At 50.9% G+C, this 25,500-nt stretch overlaps 42 non-coding genes across 42 annotated transcripts in view; all 42 read right to left on the minus strand.

Annotated features, from left to right (window-relative positions):
* Positions 1–116, minus strand: part of LOC127614843 (5S ribosomal RNA) — a 119-nt gene extending 3 nt beyond the window's left edge. Inside the window, exon 1 of the ribosomal RNA XR_007966722.1 lies at positions 1–116. This exon is cut by the window's left edge and continues 3 nt beyond it. This is a non-coding gene — a ribosomal RNA (5S ribosomal RNA).
* Positions 117–595: 479 nt separating this feature from the next.
* LOC127589363 (5S ribosomal RNA) lies at positions 596–714 on the minus strand. The gene has a single exon (XR_007959371.1). It is a non-coding gene; the product is annotated as a 5S ribosomal RNA (ribosomal RNA).
* Positions 715–1,193: 479 nt separating this feature from the next.
* Positions 1,194–1,312, minus strand: LOC127589367 (5S ribosomal RNA). Its single transcript, XR_007959372.1, has one exon. It is a non-coding gene; the product is annotated as a 5S ribosomal RNA (ribosomal RNA).
* Positions 1,313–1,791: 479 nt separating this feature from the next.
* Positions 1,792–1,910, minus strand: LOC127589373 (5S ribosomal RNA). Its single transcript, XR_007959373.1, has one exon. It is a non-coding gene; the product is annotated as a 5S ribosomal RNA (ribosomal RNA).
* A 479-nt stretch (positions 1,911–2,389) lies between these two features.
* Positions 2,390–2,508, minus strand: LOC127612928 (5S ribosomal RNA). Its single transcript, XR_007966014.1, has one exon. It is a non-coding gene; the product is annotated as a 5S ribosomal RNA (ribosomal RNA).
* Positions 2,509–2,986: 478 nt separating this feature from the next.
* On the minus strand, positions 2,987–3,105 carry LOC127614848 (5S ribosomal RNA). Its single transcript, XR_007966723.1, has one exon. It is a non-coding gene; the product is annotated as a 5S ribosomal RNA (ribosomal RNA).
* A 479-nt stretch (positions 3,106–3,584) lies between these two features.
* Positions 3,585–3,703, minus strand: LOC127589377 (5S ribosomal RNA). The gene has a single exon (XR_007959374.1). It is a non-coding gene; the product is annotated as a 5S ribosomal RNA (ribosomal RNA).
* A 479-nt stretch (positions 3,704–4,182) lies between these two features.
* LOC127589382 (5S ribosomal RNA) lies at positions 4,183–4,301 on the minus strand. The gene has a single exon (XR_007959375.1). It is a non-coding gene; the product is annotated as a 5S ribosomal RNA (ribosomal RNA).
* Positions 4,302–4,779: 478 nt separating this feature from the next.
* On the minus strand, positions 4,780–4,898 carry LOC127615652 (5S ribosomal RNA). The gene has a single exon (XR_007966939.1). It is a non-coding gene; the product is annotated as a 5S ribosomal RNA (ribosomal RNA).
* Positions 4,899–5,643: 745 nt separating this feature from the next.
* On the minus strand, positions 5,644–5,762 carry LOC127589388 (5S ribosomal RNA). The gene has a single exon (XR_007959376.1). It is a non-coding gene; the product is annotated as a 5S ribosomal RNA (ribosomal RNA).
* A 479-nt stretch (positions 5,763–6,241) lies between these two features.
* On the minus strand, positions 6,242–6,360 carry LOC127589396 (5S ribosomal RNA). Its single transcript, XR_007959382.1, has one exon. It is a non-coding gene; the product is annotated as a 5S ribosomal RNA (ribosomal RNA).
* Positions 6,361–6,839: 479 nt separating this feature from the next.
* LOC127589406 (5S ribosomal RNA) lies at positions 6,840–6,958 on the minus strand. Its single transcript, XR_007959387.1, has one exon. It is a non-coding gene; the product is annotated as a 5S ribosomal RNA (ribosomal RNA).
* A 479-nt stretch (positions 6,959–7,437) lies between these two features.
* Positions 7,438–7,556, minus strand: LOC127589411 (5S ribosomal RNA). Its single transcript, XR_007959388.1, has one exon. It is a non-coding gene; the product is annotated as a 5S ribosomal RNA (ribosomal RNA).
* A 478-nt stretch (positions 7,557–8,034) lies between these two features.
* LOC127615287 (5S ribosomal RNA) lies at positions 8,035–8,153 on the minus strand. Its single transcript, XR_007966880.1, has one exon. It is a non-coding gene; the product is annotated as a 5S ribosomal RNA (ribosomal RNA).
* A 479-nt stretch (positions 8,154–8,632) lies between these two features.
* LOC127614649 (5S ribosomal RNA) lies at positions 8,633–8,751 on the minus strand. Its single transcript, XR_007966665.1, has one exon. It is a non-coding gene; the product is annotated as a 5S ribosomal RNA (ribosomal RNA).
* Positions 8,752–9,230: 479 nt separating this feature from the next.
* LOC127612938 (5S ribosomal RNA) lies at positions 9,231–9,349 on the minus strand. The gene has a single exon (XR_007966016.1). It is a non-coding gene; the product is annotated as a 5S ribosomal RNA (ribosomal RNA).
* A 479-nt stretch (positions 9,350–9,828) lies between these two features.
* LOC127614857 (5S ribosomal RNA) lies at positions 9,829–9,947 on the minus strand. The gene has a single exon (XR_007966725.1). It is a non-coding gene; the product is annotated as a 5S ribosomal RNA (ribosomal RNA).
* Positions 9,948–10,426: 479 nt separating this feature from the next.
* LOC127612944 (5S ribosomal RNA) lies at positions 10,427–10,545 on the minus strand. Its single transcript, XR_007966017.1, has one exon. It is a non-coding gene; the product is annotated as a 5S ribosomal RNA (ribosomal RNA).
* A 478-nt stretch (positions 10,546–11,023) lies between these two features.
* Positions 11,024–11,142, minus strand: LOC127615118 (5S ribosomal RNA). The gene has a single exon (XR_007966821.1). It is a non-coding gene; the product is annotated as a 5S ribosomal RNA (ribosomal RNA).
* Positions 11,143–11,620: 478 nt separating this feature from the next.
* LOC127615121 (5S ribosomal RNA) lies at positions 11,621–11,739 on the minus strand. Its single transcript, XR_007966822.1, has one exon. It is a non-coding gene; the product is annotated as a 5S ribosomal RNA (ribosomal RNA).
* Positions 11,740–12,218: 479 nt separating this feature from the next.
* Positions 12,219–12,337, minus strand: LOC127614655 (5S ribosomal RNA). The gene has a single exon (XR_007966666.1). It is a non-coding gene; the product is annotated as a 5S ribosomal RNA (ribosomal RNA).
* A 479-nt stretch (positions 12,338–12,816) lies between these two features.
* On the minus strand, positions 12,817–12,935 carry LOC127612951 (5S ribosomal RNA). Its single transcript, XR_007966018.1, has one exon. It is a non-coding gene; the product is annotated as a 5S ribosomal RNA (ribosomal RNA).
* A 479-nt stretch (positions 12,936–13,414) lies between these two features.
* On the minus strand, positions 13,415–13,533 carry LOC127614859 (5S ribosomal RNA). The gene has a single exon (XR_007966726.1). It is a non-coding gene; the product is annotated as a 5S ribosomal RNA (ribosomal RNA).
* Positions 13,534–14,012: 479 nt separating this feature from the next.
* LOC127612958 (5S ribosomal RNA) lies at positions 14,013–14,131 on the minus strand. Its single transcript, XR_007966019.1, has one exon. It is a non-coding gene; the product is annotated as a 5S ribosomal RNA (ribosomal RNA).
* Positions 14,132–14,609: 478 nt separating this feature from the next.
* LOC127615132 (5S ribosomal RNA) lies at positions 14,610–14,728 on the minus strand. Its single transcript, XR_007966824.1, has one exon. It is a non-coding gene; the product is annotated as a 5S ribosomal RNA (ribosomal RNA).
* Positions 14,729–15,206: 478 nt separating this feature from the next.
* On the minus strand, positions 15,207–15,325 carry LOC127615138 (5S ribosomal RNA). Its single transcript, XR_007966829.1, has one exon. It is a non-coding gene; the product is annotated as a 5S ribosomal RNA (ribosomal RNA).
* Positions 15,326–15,804: 479 nt separating this feature from the next.
* On the minus strand, positions 15,805–15,923 carry LOC127613735 (5S ribosomal RNA). Its single transcript, XR_007966301.1, has one exon. It is a non-coding gene; the product is annotated as a 5S ribosomal RNA (ribosomal RNA).
* A 479-nt stretch (positions 15,924–16,402) lies between these two features.
* LOC127615247 (5S ribosomal RNA) lies at positions 16,403–16,521 on the minus strand. Its single transcript, XR_007966860.1, has one exon. It is a non-coding gene; the product is annotated as a 5S ribosomal RNA (ribosomal RNA).
* Positions 16,522–17,266: 745 nt separating this feature from the next.
* Positions 17,267–17,385, minus strand: LOC127589415 (5S ribosomal RNA). The gene has a single exon (XR_007959389.1). It is a non-coding gene; the product is annotated as a 5S ribosomal RNA (ribosomal RNA).
* Positions 17,386–17,864: 479 nt separating this feature from the next.
* LOC127589424 (5S ribosomal RNA) lies at positions 17,865–17,983 on the minus strand. The gene has a single exon (XR_007959391.1). It is a non-coding gene; the product is annotated as a 5S ribosomal RNA (ribosomal RNA).
* A 478-nt stretch (positions 17,984–18,461) lies between these two features.
* Positions 18,462–18,580, minus strand: LOC127589431 (5S ribosomal RNA). The gene has a single exon (XR_007959394.1). It is a non-coding gene; the product is annotated as a 5S ribosomal RNA (ribosomal RNA).
* A 479-nt stretch (positions 18,581–19,059) lies between these two features.
* Positions 19,060–19,178, minus strand: LOC127589436 (5S ribosomal RNA). The gene has a single exon (XR_007959397.1). It is a non-coding gene; the product is annotated as a 5S ribosomal RNA (ribosomal RNA).
* A 479-nt stretch (positions 19,179–19,657) lies between these two features.
* On the minus strand, positions 19,658–19,776 carry LOC127589441 (5S ribosomal RNA). The gene has a single exon (XR_007959398.1). It is a non-coding gene; the product is annotated as a 5S ribosomal RNA (ribosomal RNA).
* Positions 19,777–20,254: 478 nt separating this feature from the next.
* On the minus strand, positions 20,255–20,373 carry LOC127615924 (5S ribosomal RNA). Its single transcript, XR_007966994.1, has one exon. It is a non-coding gene; the product is annotated as a 5S ribosomal RNA (ribosomal RNA).
* Positions 20,374–20,852: 479 nt separating this feature from the next.
* Positions 20,853–20,971, minus strand: LOC127613767 (5S ribosomal RNA). The gene has a single exon (XR_007966311.1). It is a non-coding gene; the product is annotated as a 5S ribosomal RNA (ribosomal RNA).
* A 479-nt stretch (positions 20,972–21,450) lies between these two features.
* LOC127612903 (5S ribosomal RNA) lies at positions 21,451–21,569 on the minus strand. Its single transcript, XR_007966006.1, has one exon. It is a non-coding gene; the product is annotated as a 5S ribosomal RNA (ribosomal RNA).
* Positions 21,570–22,048: 479 nt separating this feature from the next.
* LOC127589442 (5S ribosomal RNA) lies at positions 22,049–22,167 on the minus strand. Its single transcript, XR_007959399.1, has one exon. It is a non-coding gene; the product is annotated as a 5S ribosomal RNA (ribosomal RNA).
* A 479-nt stretch (positions 22,168–22,646) lies between these two features.
* Positions 22,647–22,765, minus strand: LOC127614866 (5S ribosomal RNA). The gene has a single exon (XR_007966727.1). It is a non-coding gene; the product is annotated as a 5S ribosomal RNA (ribosomal RNA).
* A 478-nt stretch (positions 22,766–23,243) lies between these two features.
* On the minus strand, positions 23,244–23,362 carry LOC127589446 (5S ribosomal RNA). Its single transcript, XR_007959401.1, has one exon. It is a non-coding gene; the product is annotated as a 5S ribosomal RNA (ribosomal RNA).
* A 479-nt stretch (positions 23,363–23,841) lies between these two features.
* LOC127589452 (5S ribosomal RNA) lies at positions 23,842–23,960 on the minus strand. The gene has a single exon (XR_007959402.1). It is a non-coding gene; the product is annotated as a 5S ribosomal RNA (ribosomal RNA).
* Positions 23,961–24,438: 478 nt separating this feature from the next.
* LOC127589456 (5S ribosomal RNA) lies at positions 24,439–24,557 on the minus strand. Its single transcript, XR_007959403.1, has one exon. It is a non-coding gene; the product is annotated as a 5S ribosomal RNA (ribosomal RNA).
* A 479-nt stretch (positions 24,558–25,036) lies between these two features.
* On the minus strand, positions 25,037–25,155 carry LOC127612966 (5S ribosomal RNA). The gene has a single exon (XR_007966027.1). It is a non-coding gene; the product is annotated as a 5S ribosomal RNA (ribosomal RNA).
* Positions 25,156–25,500: the final 345 nt, after the last annotated feature.

Consider the following 25,500-nt stretch of genomic DNA (forward strand, 5'->3'; position numbering starts at 1 on the left):
TTACAGCAGCTGGTATTCCCAGGCGGTCTCCCATCCAAGTACTAACCAGGCCCGACCCTGCTTAGCTTCCGAGATCGGACGAGATCGGGCGTTCTCAGGGTAGTATGGCCGTAAGCGAGGGAAAACGTGAAAATTGTCCCCTTTATAGCAGACATGGCACTTGCGGGTCGGGGATGGAGTCGTGGGGTGATTTTTTTTTCATTTAATGACCTCCTCCCGAGAGCACGAAGGAGGGGCCCGCTCCCGTGGTGGTTTGAGCGCGCAGCCTGTCAGGCTCGCATTCGGTCCTCTGCGAGCGCGCAGATGCGGTATTTGATGTTTGTTGCAAAAGTGGGCTTTTCCAGTGGAGGTGCAAAGGCATCCAGCAGGCGGAAATCCCAAGCTGTTTCATGTCCAAGTGCTATCATGACCGATCCCCGTGCAGACGGCTCCCTCTGTTGGACATTAATTTTATTCCAAAGAGACGTTGATCTGTCAAATCAACGTGAAGGAAACGATTTCAAACCACAGGATAAGTGAAAGTTGAATGACGAATGAATGCCAAAATTTTTGGAAAGAGCAGTGAATCGTGTTGAGAATTGGAGGTGGGTGCAAAAGCTTACAGCACCTGGTATTCCCAGGCGGTCTCCCATCCAAGTACTAACCAGGCCCGACCCTGCTTAGCTTCCGAGATCGGACGAGATCGGGCGTTCTCAGGGTAGTATGGCCGTAAGCGAGGGAAAACGCGAAAATTGTCCTCTTTATAGCAGACAGGGCACTTCTGGGTCGGGGGTGGAGTAGTGGGGTGATTTTTTTTCATTTAATAAACCTCCTCCGGAGTGCACAAAGGAGGGGCCCGCTCCCGTGGTGGTTTGAGCGCGCAGCCTGTCAGGCTCGCATACGGTCCTCTGCGAGCGCGCAGAGGCTGTACTTGATGTCTGTTGCAAAAGTGGGCTTTTCCAGTGGAGGTGCATAGGCATCCAGCAGGCGGAAATCCCAAGCTGTTTCATGTCCAAGTGCTATCATTACCGATTCCCGTGCAGACGGCTCCCTCTGTTGGACATTAATTTTATTCCAAAGAGACGTTGATCTGTCAAATCAACGTGAAGGAAACGATTTTAAACCACAGGATAAGTGAAAGTTGAATGACGAATGAATGCCAAAATTTTTGGAAAGAGCAGTGAATCGTGTTGAGAATTGGAGGTGGGTGCAAAAGCTTACAGCACCTGGTATTCCCAGGCGGTCTCCCATCCAAGTACTAACCAGGCCCGACCCTGCTTAGCTTCCGAGATCGGACGAGATCGGGCGTTCTCAGGGTAGTATGGCCGTAAGCGAGGGAAAACGTGAAAATTGTCCCCTTTATAGCAGACACGGCACTTGCGGGTCGGGGATGGAGTAGTGGGGTGATTTTTTTTTTCATTTAATGACCTCCTCCCGAGAGCACGAAGGAGGGGCCCGCTCCCGTGGTGGTTTGAGCGCGCAGCCTGTCAGGCTCGCATACGGTCCTCTGCGAGCACGCAGATGCAGTATTTGATGTTTGTTGCAAAAGTGGGCTTTTCCAGTGGAGGTGCAAAGGCATCCAGCAGGCGGAAATCCCAAGCTGTTTCATGTCCAAGTGCTATCATGAACGACCCCGTGCAGACGGCTCCCTCTGTTGGACATTAATTTTATTCCAAAGAGAACTTGATCTGTCAAATCAACGTGAAGGAAACGATTTCAAACCACAGGATAAGTGAAAGTTGAATGACTAATGAAAGCCAAAATTTTTGGAAAGAGCAGTGAATCGTGTTGAGAATTGGAGGTGGGTGCAAAAGCTTACAGCACCTGGTATTCCCAGGCGGTCTCCCATCCAAGTACTAACCAGGCCCGACCCTGCTTAGCTTCCGAGATCGGACGAGATCGGGCGTTCTCAGGGTAGTATGGCCGTAAGCGAGGGAAAACGTGAAAATGGTCCCCTTTATAGCAGACACGGCACTTGCGGGTCGGGGATGGAGTAGTGGGGTGATTTTTTTTTCATTTAATGACCTCCTCCCGAGAGCACGAAGGAGGGGCCTGCTCCCGTGGTGGTTTGAGCGCGCAGCCTGTCAGGCTCGCATACGGTCCTCTGCGAGCGCGCAGATGCGGTATTTGATGTTTGTTGCAAAAGTGGGCTTTTCCAGTGGAGGTGCAAACGCATCCAGCAGGCGGAAATCCCAAGCTGTTTCATGTCCAAGTGCTATCATGACCGATCCCCGTGCAGACGGCTCCCTCTGTTGGACATTAATTTTATTCCAAAGAGACGTTGATCTGTCAAATCAACGTGAAGGAAACGATTTTAAACCACAGGATAAGTGAAAGTTGAATGACGAATGAATGCCAAAATTTTTGGAAAGAGCAGTGAATCGTGTTGAGAATTGGAGGTGGGTGCAAAAGCTTACAGCACCTGGTATTCCCAGGCGGTCTCCCATCCAAGTACTAACCAGGCCCGACCCTGCTTAGCTTCCGAGATCGGACGAGATCGGGCGTTCTCAGGGTAGTATGGCCATAAGCGAGGGAAAACGTGAAAATTGTCCCCTTTATAGCAGACAAGGCACTTGCGGGTCGGGGATGGAGTAGTGGGGTGATTTTTTTTTCATTTAATGACCTCCTCCCGAGAGCACGAAGGAGGGGCCCGCTCCCGTGGTGGTTTGAGCGCGCAGCCTGTCAGGCTCGCATACGGTCCTCTGCGAGCACGCAGATGCAGTATTTGATGTTTGTTGCAAAAGTGGGCTTTTCCAGTGGAGGTGGAAAGGCATCCAGCAGGCGGAAATCCCAAGCTGTTTCATGTCCAAGTGCTATCATGACCGACCCCGTGCAGACGGCTCCCTCTGTTGGACATTAATTTTATTCCAAAGAGACGTTGATCTGTCAAATCAACGTGAAGGAAACGATTTCAAACCACAGGATAAGTGAAAGTTGAATGACTAATGAAAGCCAAAATTTTTGGATAGAGCAGTGAATCGTGTTGAGAATTGGAGGTGGGTGCAAAAGCTTACAGCAGCTGGTATTCCCAGGCGGTCTCCCATCCAAGTACTAACCAGGCCCGACCCTGCTTAGCTTCCGAGATCGGACGAGATCGGGCGTTCTCAGGGTAGTATGGCCGTAAGCGAGGGAAAACGTGAAAATTGTCCCCTTTATAGCAGACATGGCACTTGCGGGTCGGGGATGGAGTCGTGGGGTGATTTTTTTTTCATTTAATGACCTCCTCCCGAGAGCACGAAGGAGGGGCCCGCTCCCGTGGTGGTTTGAGCGCGCAGCCTGTCAGGCTCGCATTCGGTCCTCTGCGAGCGCGCAGATGCGGTATTTGATGTTTGTTGCAAAAGTGGGCTTTTCCAGTGGAGGTGCAAAGGCATCCAGCAGGCGGAAATCCCAAGCTGTTTCATGTCCAAGTGCTATCATGACCGATCCCCGTGCAGACGGCTCCCTCTGTTGGACATTAATTTTATTCCAAAGAGACGTTGATCTGTCAAATCAACGTGAAGGAAACGATTTCAAACCACAGGATAAGTGAAAGTTGAATGACGAATGAATGCCAAAATTTTTGGAAAGAGCAGTGAATCGTGTTGAGAATTGGAGGTGGGTGCAAAAGCTTACAGCACCTGGTATTCCCAGGCGGTCTCCCATCCAAGTACTAACCAGGCCCGACCCTGCTTAGCTTCCGAGATCGGACGAGATCGGGCGTTCTCAGGGTAGTATGGCCGTAAGCGAGGGAAAACGCGAAAATTGTCCTCTTTATAGCAGACAAGGCACTTCTGGGTCGGGGGTGGAGTAGTGGGGTGATTTTTTTTCATTTAATAAACCTCCTCCGGAGTGCACAAAGGAGGGGCCCGCTCCCGTGGTGGTTTGAGCGCGCAGCCTGTCAGGCTCGCATACGGTCCTCTGCGAGCGCGCAGAGGCTGTACTTGATGTCTGTTGCAAAAGTGGGCTTTTCCAGTGGAGGTGCATAGGCATCCAGCAGGCGGAAATCCCAAGCTGTTTCATGTCCAAGTGCTATCATTACCGATTCCCGTGCAGACGGCTCCCTCTGTTGGACATTAATTTTATTCCAAAGAGACGTTGATCTGTCAAATCAACGTGAAGGAAACGATTTTAAACCACAGGATAAGTGAAAGTTGAATGACGAATGAATGCCAAAATTTTTGGAAAGAGCAGTGAATCGTGTTGAGAATTGGAGGTGGGTGCAAAAGCTTACAGCACCTGGTATTCCCAGGCGGTCTCCCATCCAAGTACTAACCAGGCCCGACCCTGCTTAGCTTCCGAGATCGGACGAGATCGGGCGTTCTCAGGGTAGTATGGCCGTAAGCGAGGGAAAACGTGAAAATTGTCCCCTTTATAGCAGACACGGCACTTGCGGGTCGGGGATGGAGAAGTGGGGTGATTTTTTTTTCATTTAATGACCTCCTCCCGAGAGCACGAAGGAGGGGCCCGCTCCCGTGGTGGTTTGAGCGCGCAGCCTGTCAGGCTCGCATACGGTCCTCTGCGAGCACGCAGATGCAGTATTTGATGTTTGTTGCAAAAGTGGGCTTTTCCAGTGGAGGTGGAAAGGCATCCAGCAGGCGGAAATCCCAAGCTGTTTCATGTCCAAGTGCTATCATGACCGACCCCGTGCAGACGGCTCCCTCTGTTGGACATTAATTTTATTCCAAAGAGACGTTGATCTGTCAAATCAACGTGAAGGAAACGATTTCAAACCACAGGATAAGTGAAAGTTGAATGACTAATGAAAGCCAAAATTTTTGGAAAGAGCAGTGAATCGTGTTGAGAATTGGAGGTGGGTGCAAAAGCTTACAGCAGCTGGTATTCCCAGGCGGTCTCCCATCCAAGTACTAACCAGGCCCGACCCTGCTTAGCTTCCGAGATCGGACGAGATCGGGCGTTCTCAGGGTAGTATGGGCGTAAGCGAGGGAAAACGTGAAAATTGTCCCCTTTATAGCAGACATGGCACTTGCGGGTCGGGGATGGAGTCGTGGGGTGATTTTTTTTTCATTTAATGACCTCCTCCCGAGAGCACGAAGGAGGGGCCCGCTCCCGTGGTGGTTTGAGCGCGCAGCCTGTCAGGCTCGCATTCGGTCCTCTGCGAGCGCGCAGATGCGGTATTTGATGTTTGTTGCAAAAGTGGGCTTTTCCAGACGAGATCGGGCGTTCTCAGGGTAGTATGGGCGTAAGCGAGGGAAAACGTGAAAATTGTCCCCTTTATAGCAGACATGGCACTTGCGGGTCGGGGATGGAGTCGTGGGGTGATTTTTTTTTCATTTAATGACCTCCTCCCGAGAGCACGAAGGAGGGGCCCGCTCCCGTGGTGGTTTGAGCGCGCAGCCTGTCAGGCTCGCATTCGGTCCTCTGCGAGCGCGCAGATGCGGTATTTGATGTTTGTTGCAAAAGTGGGCTTTTCCAGTGGAGGTGCAAAGGCATCCAGCAGGCGGAAATCCCAAGCTGTTTCATGTCCAAGTGCTATCATGACCGATCCCCGTGCAGACGGCTCCCTCTGTTGGACATTAATTTTATTCCAAAGAGACGTTGATCTGTCAAATCAACGTGAAGGAAACGATTTCAAACCACAGGATAAGTGAAAGTTGAATGACGAATGAATGCCAAAATTTTTGGAAAGAGCAGTGAATCGTGTTGAGAATTGGAGGTGGGTGCAAAAGCTTACAGCACCTGGTATTCCCAGGCGGTCTCCCATCCAAGTACTAACCAGGCCCGACCCTGCTTAGCTTCCGAGATCGGACGAGATCGGGCGTTCTCAGGGTAGTATGGCCGTAAGCGAGGGAAAACGCGAAAATTGTCCTCTTTATAGCAGACAGGGCACTTCTGGGTCGGGGGTGGAGTAGTGGGGTGATTTTTTTTCATTTAATAAACCTCCTCCGGAGTGCACAAAGGAGGGGCCCGCTCCCGTGGTGGTTTGAGCGCGCAGCCTGTCAGGCTCGCATACGGTCCTCTGCGAGCGCGCAGAGGCTGTACTTGATGTCTGTTGCAAAAGTGGGCTTTTCCAGTGGAGGTGCATAGGCATCCAGCAGGCGGAAATCCCAAGCTGTTTCATGTCCAAGTGCTATCATTACCGATTCCCGTGCAGACGGCTCCCTCTGTTGGACATTAATTTTATTCCAAAGAGACGTTGATCTGTCAAATCAACGTGAAGGAAACGATTTTAAACCACAGGATAAGTGAAAGTTGAATGACGAATGAATGCCAAAATTTTTGGAAAGAGCAGTGAATCGTGTTGAGAATTGGAGGTGGGTGCAAAAGCTTACAGCACCTGGTATTCCCAGGCGGTCTCCCATCCAAGTACTAACCAGGCCCGACCCTGCTTAGCTTCCGAGATCGGACGAGATCGGGCGTTCTCAGGGTAGTATGGCCGTAAGCGAGGGAAAACGTGAAAATTGTCCCCTTTATAGCAGACACGGCACTTGCGGGTCGGGGATGGAGTAGTGGGGTGATTTTTTTTTCATTTAATGACCTCCTCCCGAGAGCACGAAGGAGGGGCCCGCTCCCGTGGTGGTTTGAGCGCGCAGCCTGTCAGGCTCGCATACGGTCCGCTGCGAGCACGCAGATGCAGTATTTGATGTTTGTTGCAAAAGTGGGCTTTTCCAGTGGAGGTGCAAAGGTATCCAGCAGGCGGAAATCCCAAGCTGCTTCATGTCCAAGTGCTATCATGACCGATCCCCGTGCTGACGGCTCCCTCTGTTGGACATTAATTTTATTCCAAAGAGACGTTGATCTGTCAAATCAACGTGAAGGAAACGATTTCAAACCACAGGATAAGTGAAAGTTGAATGACGAATGAATGCCAAAATTTTTGGAAAGAGCAGTGAATCGTGTTGTGATTTGGAGGTGGGTGCAAAAGCTTACAGCACCTGGTATTCCCAGGCGGTCTCCCATCCAAGTACTAACCAGGCCCGACCCTGCTTAGCTTCCGAGATCGGACGAGATCGGGCGTTCTCAGGGTAGTATGGCCGTAAGCGAGGGAAAACGTGAAAATTGTCCCCTTTATAGCAGACATGGCACTTGCGGGTCGGGGATGGAGTCGTGGGGTGATTTTTTTTTCATTTAATGACCTCCTCCCGAGAGCACGAAGGAGGGGCCCGCTCCCGTGGTGGTTTGAGCGCGCAGCCTGTCAGGCTCGCATACGGTCCGCTGCGAGCACGCAGATGCAGTATTTGATGTTTGTTGCAAAAGTGGGCTTTTCCAGTGGAGGTGCAAAGGTATCCAGCAGGCGGAAATCCCAAGCTGCTTCATGTCCAAGTGCTATCATGACCGATCCCCGTGCTGACGGCTCCCTCTGTTGGACATTAATTTTATTCCAAAGAGACGTTGATCTGTCAAATCAACGTGAAGGAAACGATTTCAAACCACAGGATAAGTGAAAGTTGAATGACGAATGAATGCCAAAATTTTTGGAAAGAGCAGTGAATCGTGTTGTGATTTGGAGGTGGGTGCAAAAGCTTACAGCACCTGGTATTCCCAGGCGGTCTCCCATCCAAGTACTAACCAGGCCCGACCCTGCTTAGCTTCCGAGATCGGACGAGATCGGGCGTTCTCAGGGTAGTATGGCCGTAAGCGAGGGAAAACGTGAAAATTGTCCCCTTTATAGCAGACAAGGCACTTGCGGGTAGGGGATGGAGTAGTGTGGTGATTTTTTTTTCATTTAATGACCTCCTCCCGAGAGCACGAAGGAGGGGCCCGCTCCCGTGGTGGTTTGAGCGCGCAGCCTGTCAGGCTCGCATACGGTCCTCTGCGAGCACGCAGATGCAGTATTTGATGTTTGTTGCAAAAGTGGGCTTTTCCAGTGGAGGTGCAAAGGCATCCAGCAGGCGGAAATCCCAAGCTGTTTCATGTCCAAGTGCTATCATGACCGACCCCGTGCAGACGGCTCCCTCTGTCGGACATTAATTTTATTCCAAAGAGACGTTGATCTGTCAAATCAACGTGAAGGAAACGATTTCAAACCACAGGATAAGTGATAGTTGACTGACTAATGAAAGCCAAAATTTTTGGAAAGAGCAGTGAATCGTGTTGAGAATTGGAGGTGGGTGCAAAAGCTTAGAGCACCTGGTATTCCCAGGTGGTCTCCCATCCAAGTACTAACCAGGCCCGACCCTGCTTAGCTTCCGAGATCGGACTAGATCGGGCGTTCTCAGGGTAGTATGGCCATAAGCGAGGGAAAACGCGAAAATTGTCCCCTTTATAGCAGACAAGGCACTTGCGGGTCGGGGATGGAGTAGTGGGGTGATTTTTTTTTCATTTCATGACCTCCTCCCGAGAGCACGAAGGAGGGGCCCGCTCCCGTGGTGGTTTGAGCGCGCAGCCTGTCAGGCTCGCATACGGTCCTCTGCGAGCACGCAGATGCAGTATTTGATGTTTGTTGCAAAAGTGGGCTTTTCCAGTGGAGGTGCAAAGGCATCCAGCAGGCGGAAATCCCAAGCTGCTTCATGTCCAAGTGCTATCATGACCGATCCCCGTGCAGACGTCTCCCTCTGTTGGACATTAATTTTATTCCAAAGAGACGTTGATCCGTCAAATCAACGTGAAGGAAACGATTTCAAACCACAGGATAAGTGAAAGTTGAATGACGAATGAATGCCAAAATTTTTGGAAAGAGCAGTGAATCGTGTTGTGAATTGGAGGTGGGTGCAAAAGCTTACAGCACCTGGTATTCACAGGCGGTCTCCCATTCAAGTACTAACCAGGCCCGACCCTGCTTAGCTACCGAGATCGGACGAGATCGGGCGTTCTCAGGGTAGTATGGCCGTAAGCGAGGGAAAATGTGAAAATTGTCCCCTTTATAGCAGACAGGGCACTTGCGGGTCGGGGATGGAGTAGTGGGGTGATTTTTTTTTCATTTAATGACCTCCTCCCGAGAGCACGAAGGAGGGGCCCGCTCCCGTGGTGGTTTGAGCGCGCAGCCTGTCAGGCTCGCATACGGTCCTCTGCGAGCACGCAGATGCGGTATTTGATGTTTGTTGCAAAAGTGGGCTTTTCCAGTGGAGGTGCAAAGGCATCCAGCAGGCGGAAATCCCAAGCTGCTTCATGTCCAAGTGCTATCATGACCGATCCCCGTGCAGACGGCTCCCTCTGTTGGACATTAATTTTATTCCAAAGAGACGTTGATCTGTCAAATCAACGTGAAGGAAACGATTTTAAACCACAGGATAAGTGAAAGTTGAATGACGAATGAATGCCAAAATTTTTGGAAAGAGCAGTGAATCGTGTTGAGAATTGGAGGTGGGTGCAAAAGCTTACAGCACCTGGTATTCCCAGGCGGTCTCCCATCCAAGTACTAACCAGGCCCGACCCTGCTTAGCTTCCGAGATCGGACGAGATCGGGCGTTCTCAGGGTAGTATGGCCATAAGCGAGGGAAAACGTGAAAATTGTCCCCTTTATAGCAGACAAGGCACTTGCGGGTCGGGGATGGAGTAGTGGGGTGATTTTTTTTTCCATTTAATGACCTCCTCCCGAGAGCACGAAGGAGGGGCCCGCTCCCGTGGTGGTTTGAGCGCGCAGCCTGTCAGGCTCGCATACGGTCCTCTGCGAGCACGCAGATGCAGTATTTGATGTTTGTTGCAAAAGTGGGCTTTTCCAGTGGAGGTGGAAAGGCATCCAGCAGGCGGAAATCCCAAGCTGTTTCATGTCCAAGTGCTATCATGACCGAGCCCGTGCAGACGGCTCCCTCTGTTGGACATTAATTTTATTCCAAAGAGACGTTGATCTGTCAAATCAACGTGAAGGAAACGATTTCAAACCACAGGATAAGTGAAAGTTGAATGACTAATGAAAGCCAAAATTTTTGGAAAGAGCAGTGAATCGTGTTGAGAATTGGAGGTGGGTGCAAAAGCTTACAGCAGCTGGTATTCCCAGGCGGTCTCCCATCCAAGTACTAACCAGGCCCGACCCTGCTTAGCTTCCGAGATCGGACGAGATCGGGCGTTCTCAGGGTAGTATGGCCGTAAGCGAGGGAAAACGTGAAAATGGTCCCCTTTATAGCAGACACGGCACTTGCGGGTCGGGGATGGAGTAGTGGGGTGATTTTTTTTTCATTTAATGACCTCCTCCCGAGAGCACGAAGGAGGGGCCTGCTCCCGTGGTGGTTTGAGCGCGCAGCCTGTCAGGCTCGCATACGGTCCTCTGCGAGCGCGCAGATGCGGTATTTGATGTTTGTTGCAAAAGTGGGCTTTTCCAGTGGAGGTGCAAACGCATCCAGCAGGCGGAAATCCCAAGCTGTTTCATGTCCAAGTGCTATCATGACCGATCCCCGTGCAGACGGCTCCCTCTGTTGGACATTAATTTTATTCCAAAGAGACGTTGATCTGTCAAATCAACGTGAAGGAAACGATTTTAAACCACAGGATAAGTGAAAGTTGAATGACGAATGAATGCCAAAATTTTTGGAAAGAGCAGTGAATCGTGTTGAGAATTGGAGGTGGGTGCAAAAGCTTACAGCACCTGGTATTCCCAGGCGGTCTCCCATCCAAGTACTAACCAGGCCCGACCCTGCTTAGCTTCCGAGATCGGACGAGATCGGGCGTTCTCAGGGTAGTATGGCCATAAGCGAGGGAAAACGTGAAAATTGTCCCCTTTATAGCAGACAAGGCACTTGCGGGTCGGGGATGGAGTAGTGGGGTGATTTTTTTTTCATTTAATGACCTCCTCCCGAGAGCACGAAGGAGGGGCCCGCTCCCGTGGTGGTTTGAGCGCGCAGCCTGTCAGGCTCGCATACGGTCCTCTGCGAGCACGCAGATGCAGTATTTGATGTTTGTTGCAAAAGTGGGCTTTTCCAGTGGAGGTGGAAAGGCATCCAGCAGGCGGAAATCCCAAGCTGTTTCATGTCCAAGTGCTATCATGACCGACCCCGTGCAGACGGCTCCCTCTGTTGGACATTAATTTTATTCCAAAGAGACGTTGATCTGTCAAATCAACGTGAAGGAAACGATTTCAAACCACAGGATAAGTGAAAGTTGAATGACTAATGAAAGCCAAAATTTTTGGATAGAGCAGTGAATCGTGTTGAGAATTGGAGGTGGGTGCAAAAGCTTACAGCAGCTGGTATTCCCAGGCGGTCTCCCATCCAAGTACTAACCAGGCCCGGCCCTGCTTAGCTTCCGAGATCGGACGAGATCGGGCGTTCTCAGGGTAGTATGGCCGTAAGCGAGGGAAAACGTGAAAATTGTCCCCTTTATAGCAGACATGGCACTTGCGGGTCGGGGATGGAGTCGTGGGGTGATTTTTTTTTCATTTAATGACCTCCTCCCGAGAGCACGAAGGAGGGGCCCGCTCCCGTGGTGGTTTGAGCGCGCAGCCTGTCAGGCTCGCATTCGGTCCTCTGCGAGCGCGCAGATGCGGTATTTGATGTTTGTTGCAAAAGTGGGCTTTTCCAGTGGAGGTGCAAAGGCATCCAGCAGGCGGAAATCCCAAGCTGTTTCATGTCCAAGTGCTATCATGACCGACCCCGTGCAGACGGCTCCCTCTGTTGGACATTAATTTTATTCCAAAGAGACGTTGATCTGTCAAATCAACGTGAAGGAAACGATTTCAAACCACAGGATAAGTGAAAGTTGAATGACTAATGAAAGCCAAAATTTTTGGATAGAGCAGTGAATCGTGTTGAGAATTGGAGGTGGGTGCAAAAGCTTACAGCAGCTGGTATTCCCAGGCGGTCTCCCATCCAAGTACTAACCAGGCCCGGCCCTGCTTAGCTTCCGAGATCGGACGAGATCGGGCGTTCTCAGGGTAGTATGGCCGTAAGCGAGGGAAAACGTGAAAATTGTCCCCTTTATAGCAGACATGGCACTTGCGGGTCGGGGATGGAGTCGTGGGGTGATTTTTTTTTCATTTAATGACCTCCTCCCGAGAGCACGAAGGAGGGGCCCGCTCCCGTGGTGGTTTGAGCGCGCAGCCTGTCAGGCTCGCATACGGTCCTCTGCGAGCACGCAGATGCAGTATTTGATGTTTGTTGCAAAAGTGGGCTTTTCCAGTGGAGGTGCAAAGGCATCCAGCAGGCGGAAATCCCAAGCTGCTTCATGTCCAAGTGCTATCATGACCGATCCCCGTGCAGACGTCTCCCTCTGTTGGACATTAATTTTATTCCAAAGAGACGTTGATCCGTCAAATCAACGTGAAGGAAACGATTTCAAACCACAGGATAAGTGAAAGTTGAATGACGAATGAATGCCAAAATTTTTGGAAAGAGCAGTGAATCGTGTTGTGAATTGGAGGTGGGTGCAAAAGCTTACAGCACCTGGTATTCACAGGCGGTCTCCCATTCAAGTACTAACCAGGCCCGACCCTGCTTAGCTACCGAGATCGGACGAGATCGGGCGTTCTCAGGGTAGTATGGCCGTAAGCGAGGGAAAATGTGAAAATTGTCCCCTTTATAGCAGACAGGGCACTTGCGGGTCGGGGATGGAGTAGTGGGGTGATTTTTTTTTCATTTAATGACCTCCTCCCGAGAGCACGAAGGAGGGGCCCGCTCCCGTGGTGGTTTGAGCGCGCAGCCTGTCAGGCTCGCATACGGTCCTCTGCGAGCACGCAGATGCGGTATTTGATGTTTGTTGCAAAAGTGGGCTTTTCCAGTGGAGGTGCAAAGGCATCCAGCAGGCGGAAATCCCAAGCTGCTTCATGTCCAAGTGCTATCATGACCGATCCCCGTGCAGACGGCTCCCTCTGTTGGACATTAATTTTATTCCAAAGAGACGTTGATCTGTCAAATCAACGTGAAGGAAACGATTTTAAACCACAGGATAAGTGAAAGTTGAATGACGAATGAATGCCAAAATTTTTGGAAAGAGCAGTGAATCGTGTTGAGAATTGGAGGTGGGTGCAAAAGCTTACAGCACCTGGTATTCCCAGGCGGTCTCCCATCCAAGTACTAACCAGGCCCGACCCTGCTTAGCTTCCGAGATCGGACGAGATCGGGCGTTCTCAGGGTAGTATGGCCATAAGCGAGGGAAAACGTGAAAATTGTCCCCTTTATAGCAGACAAGGCACTTGCGGGTCGGGGATGGAGTAGTGGGGTGATTTTTTTTTCCATTTAATGACCTCCTCCCGAGAGCACGAAGGAGGGGCCCGCTCCCGTGGTGGTTTGAGCGCGCAGCCTGTCAGGCTCGCATACGGTCCTCTGCGAGCACGCAGATGCAGTATTTGATGTTTGTTGCAAAAGTGGGCTTTTCCAGTGGAGGTGGAAAGGCATCCAGCAGGCGGAAATCCCAAGCTGTTTCATGTCCAAGTGCTATCATGACCGAGCCCGTGCAGACGGCTCCCTCTGTTGGACATTAATTTTATTCCAAAGAGACGTTGATCTGTCAAATCAACGTGAAGGAAACGATTTCAAACCACAGGATAAGTGAAAGTTGAATGACTAATGAAAGCCAAAATTTTTGGAAAGAGCAGTGAATCGTGTTGAGAATTGGAGGTGGGTGCAAAAGCTTACAGCAGCTGGTATTCCCAGGCGGTCTCCCATCCAAGTACTAACCAGGCCCGACCCTGCTTAGCTTCCGAGATCGGACGAGATCGGGCGTTCTCAGGGTAGTATGGCCGTAAGCGAGGGAAAACGTGAAAATGGTCCCCTTTATAGCAGACACGGCACTTGCGGGTCGGGGATGGAGTAGTGGGGTGATTTTTTTTTCATTTAATGACCTCCTCCCGAGAGCACGAAGGAGGGGCCTGCTCCCGTGGTGGTTTGAGCGCGCAGCCTGTCAGGCTCGCATACGGTCCTCTGCGAGCGCGCAGATGCGGTATTTGATGTTTGTTGCAAAAGTGGGCTTTTCCAGTGGAGGTGCAAACGCATCCAGCAGGCGGAAATCCCAAGCTGTTTCATGTCCAAGTGCTATCATGACCGATCCCCGTGCAGACGGCTCCCTCTGTTGGACATTAATTTTATTCCAAAGAGACGTTGATCTGTCAAATCAACGTGAAGGAAACGATTTTAAACCACAGGATAAGTGAAAGTTGAATGACGAATGAATGCCAAAATTTTTGGAAAGAGCAGTGAATCGTGTTGAGAATTGGAGGTGGGTGCAAAAGCTTACAGCACCTGGTATTCCCAGGCGGTCTCCCATCCAAGTACTAACCAGGCCCGACCCTGCTTAGCTTCCGAGATCGGACGAGATCGGGCGTTCTCAGGGTAGTATGGCCATAAGCGAGGGAAAACGTGAAAATTGTCCCCTTTATAGCAGACAAGGCACTTGCGGGTCGGGGATGGAGTAGTGGGGTGATTTTTTTTTCATTTAATGACCTCCTCCCGAGAGCACGAAGGAGGGGCCCGCTCCCGTGGTGGTTTGAGCGCGCAGCCTGTCAGGCTCGCATACGGTCCTCTGCGAGCACGCAGATGCAGTATTTGATGTTTGTTGCAAAAGTGGGCTTTTCCAGTGGAGGTGGAAAGGCATCCAGCAGGCGGAAATCCCAAGCTGTTTCATGTCCAAGTGCTATCATGACCGACCCCGTGCAGACGGCTCCCTCTGTTGGACATTAATTTTATTCCAAAGAGACGTTGATCTGTCAAATCAACGTGAAGGAAACGATTTCAAACCACAGGATAAGTGAAAGTTGAATGACTAATGAAAGCCAAAATTTTTGGATAGAGCAGTGAATCGTGTTGAGAATTGGAGGTGGGTGCAAAAGCTTACAGCAGCTGGTATTCCCAGGCGGTCTCCCATCCAAGTACTAACCAGGCCCGGCCCTGCTTAGCTTCCGAGATCGGACGAGATCGGGCGTTCTCAGGGTAGTATGGCCGTAAGCGAGGGAAAACGTGAAAATTGTCCCCTTTATAGCAGACATGGCACTTGCGGGTCGGGGATGGAGTCGTGGGGTGATTTTTTTTTCATTTAATGACCTCCTCCCGAGAGCACGAAGGAGGGGCCCGCTCCCGTGGTGGTTTGAGCGCGCAGCCTGTCAGGCTCGCATTCGGTCCTCTGCGAGCGCGCAGATGCGGTATTTGATGTTTGTTGCAAAAGTGGGCTTTTCCAGTGGAGGTGCAAAGGCATCCAGCAGGCGGAAATCCCAAGCTGTTTCATGTCCAAGTGCTATCATGACCGACCCCGTGCAGACGGCTCCCTCTGTTGGACATTAATTTTATTCCAAAGAGACGTTGATCTGTCAAATCAACGTGAAGGAAACGATTTCAAACCACAGGATAAGTGAAAGTTGAATGACTAATGAAAGCCAAAATTTTTGGATAGAGCAGTGAATCGTGTTGAGAATTGGAGGTGGGTGCAAAAGCTTACAGCAGCTGGTATTCCCAGGCGGTCTCCCATCCAAGTACTAACCAGGCCCGGCCCTGCTTAGCTTCCGAGATCGGACGAGATCGGGCGTTCTCAGGGTAGTATGGCCGTAAGCGAGGGAAAACGTGAAAATTGTCCCCTTTATAGCAGACATGGCACTTGCGGGTCGGGGATGGAGTCGTGGGGTGATTTTTTTTTCATTTAATGACCTCCTCCCGAGAGCACGAAGGAGGGGCCCGCTCCCGTGGTGGTTTGAGCGCGCAGCCTGTCAGGCTCGCATTCGGTCCTCTGCGAGCGCGCAGATGCGGTATTTGATGTTTGTTGCAAAAGTGGGCTTTTCCAGTGGAGGTGCAAAGGCATCCAGCAGGCGGAAATCCCAAGCTGTTTCATGTCCAAGTGCTATCATGACCGATCCCCGTGCAGACGGCTCCCTCTGTTGGACATTAATTTTATTCCAAAGAGACGTTGATCTGTCAAATCAACGTGAAGGAAACGATTTCAAACCACAGGATAAGTGAAAGTTGAATGACGAATGAATGCCAAAATTTTTGGAAAGAGCAGTGAATCGTGTTGAGAATTGGAGGTGGGTGCAAAAGCTTACAGCACCTGGTATTCCCAGGCGGTCTCCCATCCAAGTACTAACCAGGCCCGACCCTGCTTAGCTTCCGAGATCGGACGAGATCGGACGTTCTCAGGGTAGTATGGCCGTAAGCGAGGGAAAACGCGAAAATTGTCCTCTTTATAGCAGACAAGGCACTTCTGGGTCGGGGGTGGAGTAGTGGGGTGATTTTTTTTCATTTAATAAACCTCCTCCGGAGTGCACAAAGGAGGGGCCCGCTCCCGTGGTGGTTTGAGCGCGCAGCCTGTCAGGCTCGCATACGGTCCTCTGCGAGCGCGCAGAGGCTGTACTTGATGTCTGTTGCAAAAGTGGGCTTTTCCAGTGGAGGTGCATAGGCATCCAGCAGGCGGAAATCCCAAGCTGTTTCATGTCCAAGTGCTATCATTACCGATTCCCGTGCAGACGGCTCCCTCTGTTGGACATTAATTTTATTCCAAAGAGACGTTGATCTGTCAAATCAACGTGAAGGAAACGATTTTAAACCACAGGATAAGTGAAAGTTGAATGACGAATGAATGCCAAAATTTTTGGAAAGAGCAGTGAATCGTGTTGAGAATTGGAGGTGGGTGCAAAAGCTTACAGCACCTGGTATTCCCAGGCGGTCTCCCATCCAAGTAGTAACCAGGCCCGACCCTGCTTAGCTTCCGAGATCGGACGAGATCGGGCGTTCTCAGGGTAGTATGGGCGTAAGCGAGGGAAAACGTGAAAATTGTCCCCTTTATAGCAGACATGGCACTTGCGGGTCGGGGATGGAGTCGTGGGGTGATTTTTTTTTCATTTAATGACCTCCTCCCGAGAGCACGAAGGAGGGGCCCGCTCCCGTGGTGGTTTGAGCGCGCAGCCTGTCAGGCTCGCATTCGGTCCTCTGCGAGCGCGCAGATGCGGTATTTGATGTTTGTTGCAAAAGTGGGCTTTTCCAGACGAGATCGGGCGTTCTCAGGGTAGTATGGGCGTAAGCGAGGGAAAACGTGAAAATTGTCCCCTTTATAGCAGACATGGCACTTGCGGGTCGGGGATGGAGTCGTGGGGTGATTTTTTTTTCATTTAATGACCTCCTCCCGAGAGCACGAAGGAGGGGCCCGCTCCCGTGGTGGTTTGAGCGCGCAGCCTGTCAGGCTCGCATTCGGTCCTCTGCGAGCGCGCAGATGCGGTATTTGATGTTTGTTGCAAAAGTGGGCTTTTCCAGTGGAGGTGCAAAGGCATCCAGCAGGCGGAAATCCCAAGCTGTTTCATGTCCAAGTGCTATCATGACCGATCCCCGTGCAGACGGCTCCCTCTGTTGGACATTAATTTTATTCCAAAGAGACGTTGATCTGTCAAATCAACGTGAAGGAAACGATTTCAAACCACAGGATAAGTGAAAGTTGAATGACGAATGAATGCCAAAATTTTTGGAAAGAGCAGTGAATCGTGTTGAGAATTGGAGGTGGGTGCAAAAGCTTACAGCACCTGGTATTCCCAGGCGGTCTCCCATCCAAGTACTAACCAGGCCCGACCCTGCTTAGCTTCCGAGATCGGACGAGATCGGGCGTTCTCAGGGTAGTATGGCCGTAAGCGAGGGAAAACGCGAAAATTGTCCTCTTTATAGCAGACAGGGCACTTCTGGGTCGGGGGTGGAGTAGTGGGGTGATTTTTTTTCATTTAATAAACCTCCTCCGGAGTGCACAAAGGAGGGGCCCGCTCCCGTGGTGGTTTGAGCGCGCAGCCTGTCAGGCTCGCATACGGTCCTCTGCGAGCGCGCAGAGGCTGTACTTGATGTCTGTTGCAAAAGTGGGCTTTTCCAGTGGAGGTGCATAGGCATCCAGCAGGCGGAAATCCCAAGCTGTTTCATGTCCAAGTGCTATCATTACCGATTCCCGTGCAGACGGCTCCCTCTGTTGGACATTAATTTTATTCCAAAGAGACGTTGATCTGTCAAATCAACGTGAAGGAAACGATTTTAAACCACAGGATAAGTGAAAGTTGAATGACGAATGAATGCCAAAATTTTTGGAAAGAGCAGTGAATCGTGTTGAGAATTGGAGGTGGGTGCAAAAGCTTACAGCACCTGGTATTCCCAGGCGGTCTCCCATCCAAGTACTAACCAGGCCCGACCCTGCTTAGCTTCCGAGATCGGACGAGATCGGGCGTTCTCAGGGTAGTATGGCCGTAAGCGAGGGAAAACGTGAAAATTGTCCCCTTTATAGCAGACACGGCACTTGCGGGTCGGGGATGGAGTAGTGGGGTGATTTTTTTTTCATTTAATGACCTCCTCCCGAGAGCACGAAGGAGGGGCCCGCTCCCGTGGTGGTTTGAGCGCGCAGCCTGTCAGGCTCGCATACGGTCCTCTGCGAGCACGCAGATGCAGTATTTGATGTTTGTTGCAAAAGTGGGCTTTTCCAGTGGAGGTGCAAAGGCATCCAGCAGGCGGAAATCCCAAGCTGTTTCATGTCCAAGTGCTATCATGAACGACCCCGTGCAGACGGCTCCCTCTGTTGGACATTAATTTTATTCCAAAGAGAACTTGATCTGTCAAATCAACGTGAAGGAAACGATTTCAAACCACAGGATAAGTGAAAGTTGAATGACTAATGAAAGCCAAAATTTTTGGAAAGAGCAGTGAATCGTGTTGAGAATTGGAGGTGGGTGCAAAAGCTTACAGCACCTGGTATTCCCAGGCGGTCTCCCATCCAAGTACTAACCAGGCCCGACCCTGCTTAGCTTCCGAGATCGGACGAGATCGGGCGTTCTCAGGGTAGTATGGCCGTAAGCGAGGGAAAACGTGAAAATTGTCCCCTTTATAGCAGACACGGCACTTGCGGGTCGGGGATGGAGTAGTGGGGTGATTTTTTTTTCATTTAATGACCTCCTCCCGAGAGCACGAAGGAGGGGCCCGCTCCCGTGGTGGTTTGAGCGCGCAGCCTGTCAGGCTCGCATACGGTCCGCTGCGAGCACGCAGATGCAGTATTTGATGTTTGTTGCAAAAGTGGGCTTTTCCAGTGGAGGTGCAAAGGTATCCAGCAGGCGGAAATCCCAAGCTGCTTCATGTCCAAGTGCTATCATGACCGATCCCCGTGCTGACGGCTCCCTCTGTTGGACATTAATTTTATTCCAAAGAGACGTTGATCTGTCAAATCAACGTGAAGGAAACGATTTCAAACCACAGGATAAGTGAAAGTTGAATGACGAATGAATGCCAAAATTTTTGGAAAGAGCAGTGAATCGTGTTGTGATTTGGAGGTGGGTGCAAAAGCTTACAGCACCTGGTATTCCCAGGCGGTCTCCCATCCAAGTACTAACCAGGCCCGACCCTGCTTAGCTTCCGAGATCGGACGAGATCGGGCGTTCTCAGGGTAGTATGGCCGTAAGCGAGGGAAAACGTGAAAATTGTCCCCTTTATAGCAGACATGGCACTTGCGGGTCGGGGATGGAGTCGTGGGGTGATTTTTTTTTCATTTAATGACCTCCTCCCGAGAGCACGAAGGAGGGGCCCGCTCCCGTGGTGGTTTGAGCGCGCAGCCTGTCAGGCTCGCATACGGTCCGCTGCGAGCACGCAGATGCAGTATTTGATGTTTGTTGCAAAAGTGGGCTTTTCCAGTGGAGGTGCAAAGGTATCCAGCAGGCGGAAATCCCAAGCTGCTTCATGTCCAAGTGCTATCATGACCGATCCCCGTGCTGACGGCTCCCTCTGTTGGACATTAATTTTATTCCAAAGAGACGTTGATCTGTCAAATCAACGTGAAGGAAACGATTTCAAACCACAGGATAAGTGAAAGTTGAATGACGAATGAATGCCAAAATTTTTGGAAAGAGCAGTGAATCGTGTTGTGATTTGGAGGTGGGTGCAAAAGCTTACAGCACCTGGTATTCCCAGGCGGTCTCCCATCCAAGTACTAACCAGGCCCGACCCTGCTTAGCTTCCGAGATCGGACGAGATCGGGCGTTCTCAGGGTAGTATGGCCGTAAGCGAGGGAAAACGTGAAAATTGTCCCCTTTATAGCAGACAAGGCACTTGCGGGTAGGGGATGGAGTAGTGTGGTGATTTTTTTTTCATTTAATGACCTCCTCCCGAGAGCACGAAGGAGGGGCCCGCTCCCGTGGTGGTTTGAGCGCGCAGCCTGTCAGGCTCGCATACGGTCCTCTGCGAGCACGCAGATGCAGTATTTGATGTTTGTTGCAAAAGTGGGCTTTTCCAGTGGAGGTGCAAAGGCATCCAGCAGGCGGAAATCCCAAGCTGTTTCATGTCCAAGTGCTATCATGACCGACCCCGTGCAGACGGCTCCCTCTGTCGGACATTAATTTTATTCCAAAGAGACGTTGATCTGTCAAATCAACGTGAAGGAAACGATTTCAAACCACAGGATAAGTGATAGTTGACTGACTAATGAAAGCCAAAATTTTTGGAAAGAGCAGTGAATCGTGTTGAGAATTGGAGGTGGGTGCAAAAGCTTAGAGCACCTGGTATTCCCAGGTGGTCTCCCATCCAAGTACTAACCAGGCCCGACCCGGCTTAGCTTCCGAGATCGGACTAGATCGGGCGTTCTCAGGGTAGTATGGCCATAAGCGAGGGAAAACGCGAAAATTGTCCCCTTTATAGCAGACAAGGCACTTGCGGGTCGGGGATGGAGTAGTGGGGTGATTTTTTTTTCATTTCATGACCTCCTCCCGAGAGCACGAAGGAGGGGCCCGCTCCCGTGGTGGTTTGAGCGCGCAGCCTGTCAGGCTCGCATACGGTCCTCTGCGAGCACGCAGATGCAGTATTTGATGTTTGTTGCAAAAGTGGGCTTTTCCAGTGGAGGTGCAAAGGCATCCAGCAGGCGGAAATCCCAAGCTGCTTCATGTCCAAGTGCTATCATGACCGATCCCCGTGCAGACGTCTCCCTCTGTTGGACATTAATTTTATTCCAAAGAGACGTTGATCCGTCAAATCAACGTGAAGGAAACGATTTCAAACCACAGGATAAGTGAAAGTTGAATGACGAATGAATGCCAAAATTTTTGGAAAGAGCAGTGAATCGTGTTGTGAATTGGAGGTGGGTGCAAAAGCTTACAGCACCTGGTATTCCCAGGCGGTCTCCCATTCAAGTACTAACCAGGCCCGACCCTGCTTAGCTACCGAGATCGGACGAGATCGGGCGTTCTCAGGGTAGTATGGCCGTAAGCGAGGGAAAATGTGAAAATTGTCCCCTTTATAGCAGACAGGGCACTTGCGGGTCGGGGATGGAGTAGTGGGGTGATTTTTTTTTCATTTAATGACCTCCTCCCGAGAGCACGAAGGAGGGGCCCGCTCCCGTGGTGGTTTGAGCGCGCAGCCTGTCAGGCTCGCATACGGTCCTCTGCGAGCACGCAGATGCGGTATTTGATGTTTGTTGCAAAAGTGGGCTTTTCCAGTGGAGGTGCAAAGGCATCCAGCAGGCGGAAATCCCAAGCTGCTTCATGTCCAAGTGCTATCATGACCGATCCCCGTGCAGACGGCTCCCTCTGTTGGACATTAATTTTATTCCAAAGAGACGTTGATCTGTCAAATCAACGTGAAGGAAACGATTTCAAACCACAGGATAAGTGAAAGTTGAATGACGAATGAATGCCAAAATTTTTGGAAAGAGCAGTGAATCGTGTTGTGAATTGGAGGTGGGTGCAAAAGCTTACAGCACCTGGTATTCCCAGGCGGTCTCCCATCCAAGTACTAACCAGGCCCTACCCTGCTTAGCTTCCGAGATCAGACGAGATCGGGTGTTCTCAGGGTAGTATGGCCGTAAGCGAGGGAAAACGCGAAAATTATCCTCTTTATAGCAGACAGGGCACTTCTGGGTCGGGGATGGAGTAGTGGGGTGATTTTTTTTTCATTTAATGACCTCCTCCCGAGAGCACGAAGGAGGGGCCTGCTCCCGTGGTGGTTTGAGCGCGCAGCCTGTCAGGCTCGCATACGGTCCTCTGCGAGCGCGCAGATGCGGTATTTGATGTTTGTTGCAAAAGTGGGCTTTTCCAGTGGAGGTGCAAACGCATCCAGCAGGCGGAAATCCCAAGCTGTTTCATGTCCAAGTGCTATCATGACCGATCCCCGTGCAGACGGCTCCCTCTGTTGGACATTAATTTTATTCCAAAGAGACGTTGATCTGTCAAATCAACGTGAAGGAAACGATTTTAAACCACAGGATAAGTGAAAGTTGAATGACGAATGAATGCCAAAATTTTTGGAAAGAGCAGTGAATCGTGTTGAGAATTGGAGGTGGGTGCAAAAGCTTACAGCACCTGGTATTCCCAGGCGGTCTCCCATCCAAGTACTAACCAGGCCCGACCCTGCTTAGCTTCCGAGATCGGACGAGATCGGGCGTTCTCAGGGTAGTATGGCCGTAAGCGAGGGAAAACGTGAAAATTGTCCCCTTTATAGCAGACAAGGCACTTGCGGGTCGGGGATGGAGTAGTGGGGTGATTTTTTTTTCCATTTAATGACCTCCTCCCGAGAGCACGAAGGAGGGGCCCGCTCCCGTGGTGGTTTGAGCGCGCAGCCTGTCAGGCTCGCATACGGTCCTCTGCGAGCACGCAGATGCAGTATTTGATGTTTGTTGCAAAAGTGGGCTTTTCCAGTGGAGGTGGAAAGGCATCCAGCAGGCGGAAATCCCAAGCTGTTTCATGTCCAAGTGCTATCATGACCGAGCCCGTGCAGACGGCTCCCTCTGTTGGACATTAATTTTATTCCAAAGAGACGTTGATCTGTCAAATCAACGTGAAGGAAACGATTTCAAACCACAGGATAAGTGAAAGTTGAATGACTAATGAAAGCCAAAATTTTTGGAAAGAGCAGTGAATCGTGTTGAGAATTGGAGGTGGGTGCAAAAGCTTACAGCAGCTGGTATTCCCAGGCGGTCTCCCATCCAAGTACTAACCAGGCCCGACCCTGCTTAGCTTCCGAGATCGGACGAGATCGGGCGTTCTCAGGGTAGTATGGCCGTAAGCGAGGGAAAACGTGAAAATTGTCCCCTTTATAGCAGACATGGCACTTGCGGGTCGGGGATGGAGTCGTGGGGTGATTTTTTTTCATTTAATGACCTCCTCCCGAGAGCACGAAGGAGGGGCCCGCTCCCGTGGTGGTTTGAGCGCGCAGCCTGTCAGGCTCGCATTCGGTCCTCTGCGAGCGCGCAGATGCGGTATTTGATGTTTGTTGCAAAAGTGGGCTTTTCCAGTGGAGGTGCAAAGGCATCCAGCAGGCGGAAATCCCAAGCTGTTTCATGTCCAAGTGCTATCATGACCGATCCCCGTGCAGACGGCTCCCTCTGTTGGACATTAATTTTATTCCAAAGAGACGTTGATCTGTCAAATCAACGTGAAGGAAACGATTTCAAACCACAGGATAAGTGAAAGTTGAATGACGAATGAATGCCAAAATTTTTGGAAAGAGCAGTGAATCGTGTTGAGAATTGGAGGTGGGTGCAAAAGCTTACAGCACCTGGTATTCCCAGGCGGTCTCCCATCCAAGTACTAACCAGGCCCGACCCTGCTTAGCTTCCGAGATCGGACGAGATCGGGCGTTCTCAGGGTAGTATGGCCGTAAGCGAGGGAAAACGCGAAAATTGTCCTCTTTATAGCAGACAGGGCACTTCTGGGTCGGGGGTGGAGTAGTGGGGTGATTTTTTTTCATTTAATAAACCTCCTCCGGAGTGCACAAAGGAGGGGCCCGCTCCCGTGGTGGTTTGAGCGCGCAGCCTGTCAGGCTCGCATACGGTCCTCTGCGAGCGCGCAGAGGCTGTACTTGATGTCTGTTGCAAAAGTGGGCTTTTCCAGTGGAGGTGCATAGGCATCCAGCAGGCGGAAATCCCAAGCTGTTTCATGTCCAAGTGCTATCATTACCGATTCCCGTGCAGACGGCTCCCTCTGTTGGACATTAATTTTATTCCAAAGAGACGTTGATCTGTCAAATCAACGTGAAGGAAACGATTTTAAACCACAGGATAAGTGAAAGTTGAATGACGAATGAATGCCAAAATTTTTGGAAAGAGCAGTGAATCGTGTTGAGAATTGGAGGTGGGTGCAAAAGCTTACAGCACCTGGTATTCCCAGGCGGTCTCCCATCCAAGTACTAACCAGGCCCGACCCTGCTTAGCTTCCGAGATCGGACGAGATCGGGCGTTCTCAGGGTAGTATGGCCGTAAGCGAGGGAAAACGTGAAAATTGTCCCCTTTATAGCAGACACGGCACTTGCGGGTCGGGGATGGAGTAGTGGGGTGATTTTTTTTTCATTTAATGACCTCCTCCCGAGAGCACGAAGGAGGGGCCCGCTCCCGTGGTGGTTTGAGCGCGCAGCCTGTCAGGCTCGCATACGGTCCTCTGCGAGCACGCAGATGCAGTATTTGATGTTTGTTGCAAAAGTGGGCTTTTCCAGTGGAGGTGCAAAGGCATCCAGCAGGCGGAAATCCCAAGCTGTTTCATGTCCAAGTGCTATCATGAACGACCCCGTGCAGACGGCTCCCTCTGTTGGACATTAATTTTATTCCAAAGAGAACTTGATCTGTCAAATCAACGTGAAGGAAACGATTTCAAACCACAGGATAAGTGAAAGTTGAATGACTAATGAAAGCCAAAATTTTTAGAAAGAGCAGTGAATCGTGTTGAGAATTGGAGGTGGGTGCAAAAGCTTACAGCACCTGGTATTCCCAGGCGGTCTCCCATCCAAGTACTAACCAGGCCCGACCCTGCTTAGCTTCCGAGATCGGACGAGATCGGGCGTTCTCAGGGTAGTATGGCCGTAAGCGAGGGAAAACGTGAAAATGGTCCCCTTTATAGCAGACACGGCACTTGCGGGTCGGGGATGGAGTAGTGGGGTGATTTTTTTTTCATTTAATGACCTCCTCCCGAGAGCACGAAGGAGGGGCCTGCTCCCGTGGTGGTTTGAGCGCGCAGCCTGTCAGGCTCGCATACGGTCCTCTGCGAGCGCGGGGATGCGGTATTTGATGTTTGTTGCAAAAGTGGGCTTTTCCAGTGGAGGTGCAAACGCATCCAGCAGGCGGAAATCCCAAGCTGTTTCATGTCCAAGTGCTATCATGACCGATCCCCGTGCAGACGGCTCCCTCTGTTGGACATTAATTTTATTCCAAAGAGACGTTGATCTGTCAAATCAACGTGAAGGAAACGATTTTAAACCACAGGATAAGTGAAAGTTGAATGACGAATGAATGCCAAAATTTTTGGAAAGAGCAGTGAATCGTGTTGAGAATTGGAGGTGGGTGCAAAAGCTTACAGCACCTGGTATTCCCAGGCGGTCTCCCATCCAAGTACTAACCAGGCCCGACCCTGCTTAGCTTCCGAGATCGGACGAGATCGGGCGTTCTCAGGGTAGTATGGCCATAAGCGAGGGAAAACGTGAAAATTGTCCCCTTTATAGCAGACAAGGCACTTGCGGGTCGGGGATGGAGTAGTGGGGTGATTTTTTTTTCATTTAATGACCTCCTCCCGAGAGCACGAAGGAGGGGCCCGCTCCCGTGGTGGTTTGAGCGCGCAGCCTGTCAGGCTCGCATACGGTCCTCTGCGAGCACGCAGATGCAGTATTTGATGTTTGTTGCAAAAGTGGGCTTTTCCAGTGGAGGTGGAAAGGCATCCAGCAGGCGGAAATCCCAAGCTGTTTCATGTCCAAGTGCTATCATGACCGATTCCCGTGCAGACGGCTCCCTCTGTTGGACATTAATTTTATTCCAAAG

Source organism: Hippocampus zosterae, chromosome 1, assembly GCF_025434085.1.
Source record: "Hippocampus zosterae strain Florida chromosome 1, ASM2543408v3, whole genome shotgun sequence".
Lineage (NCBI taxonomy): Eukaryota > Metazoa > Chordata > Actinopteri > Syngnathiformes > Syngnathidae > Hippocampus > Hippocampus zosterae.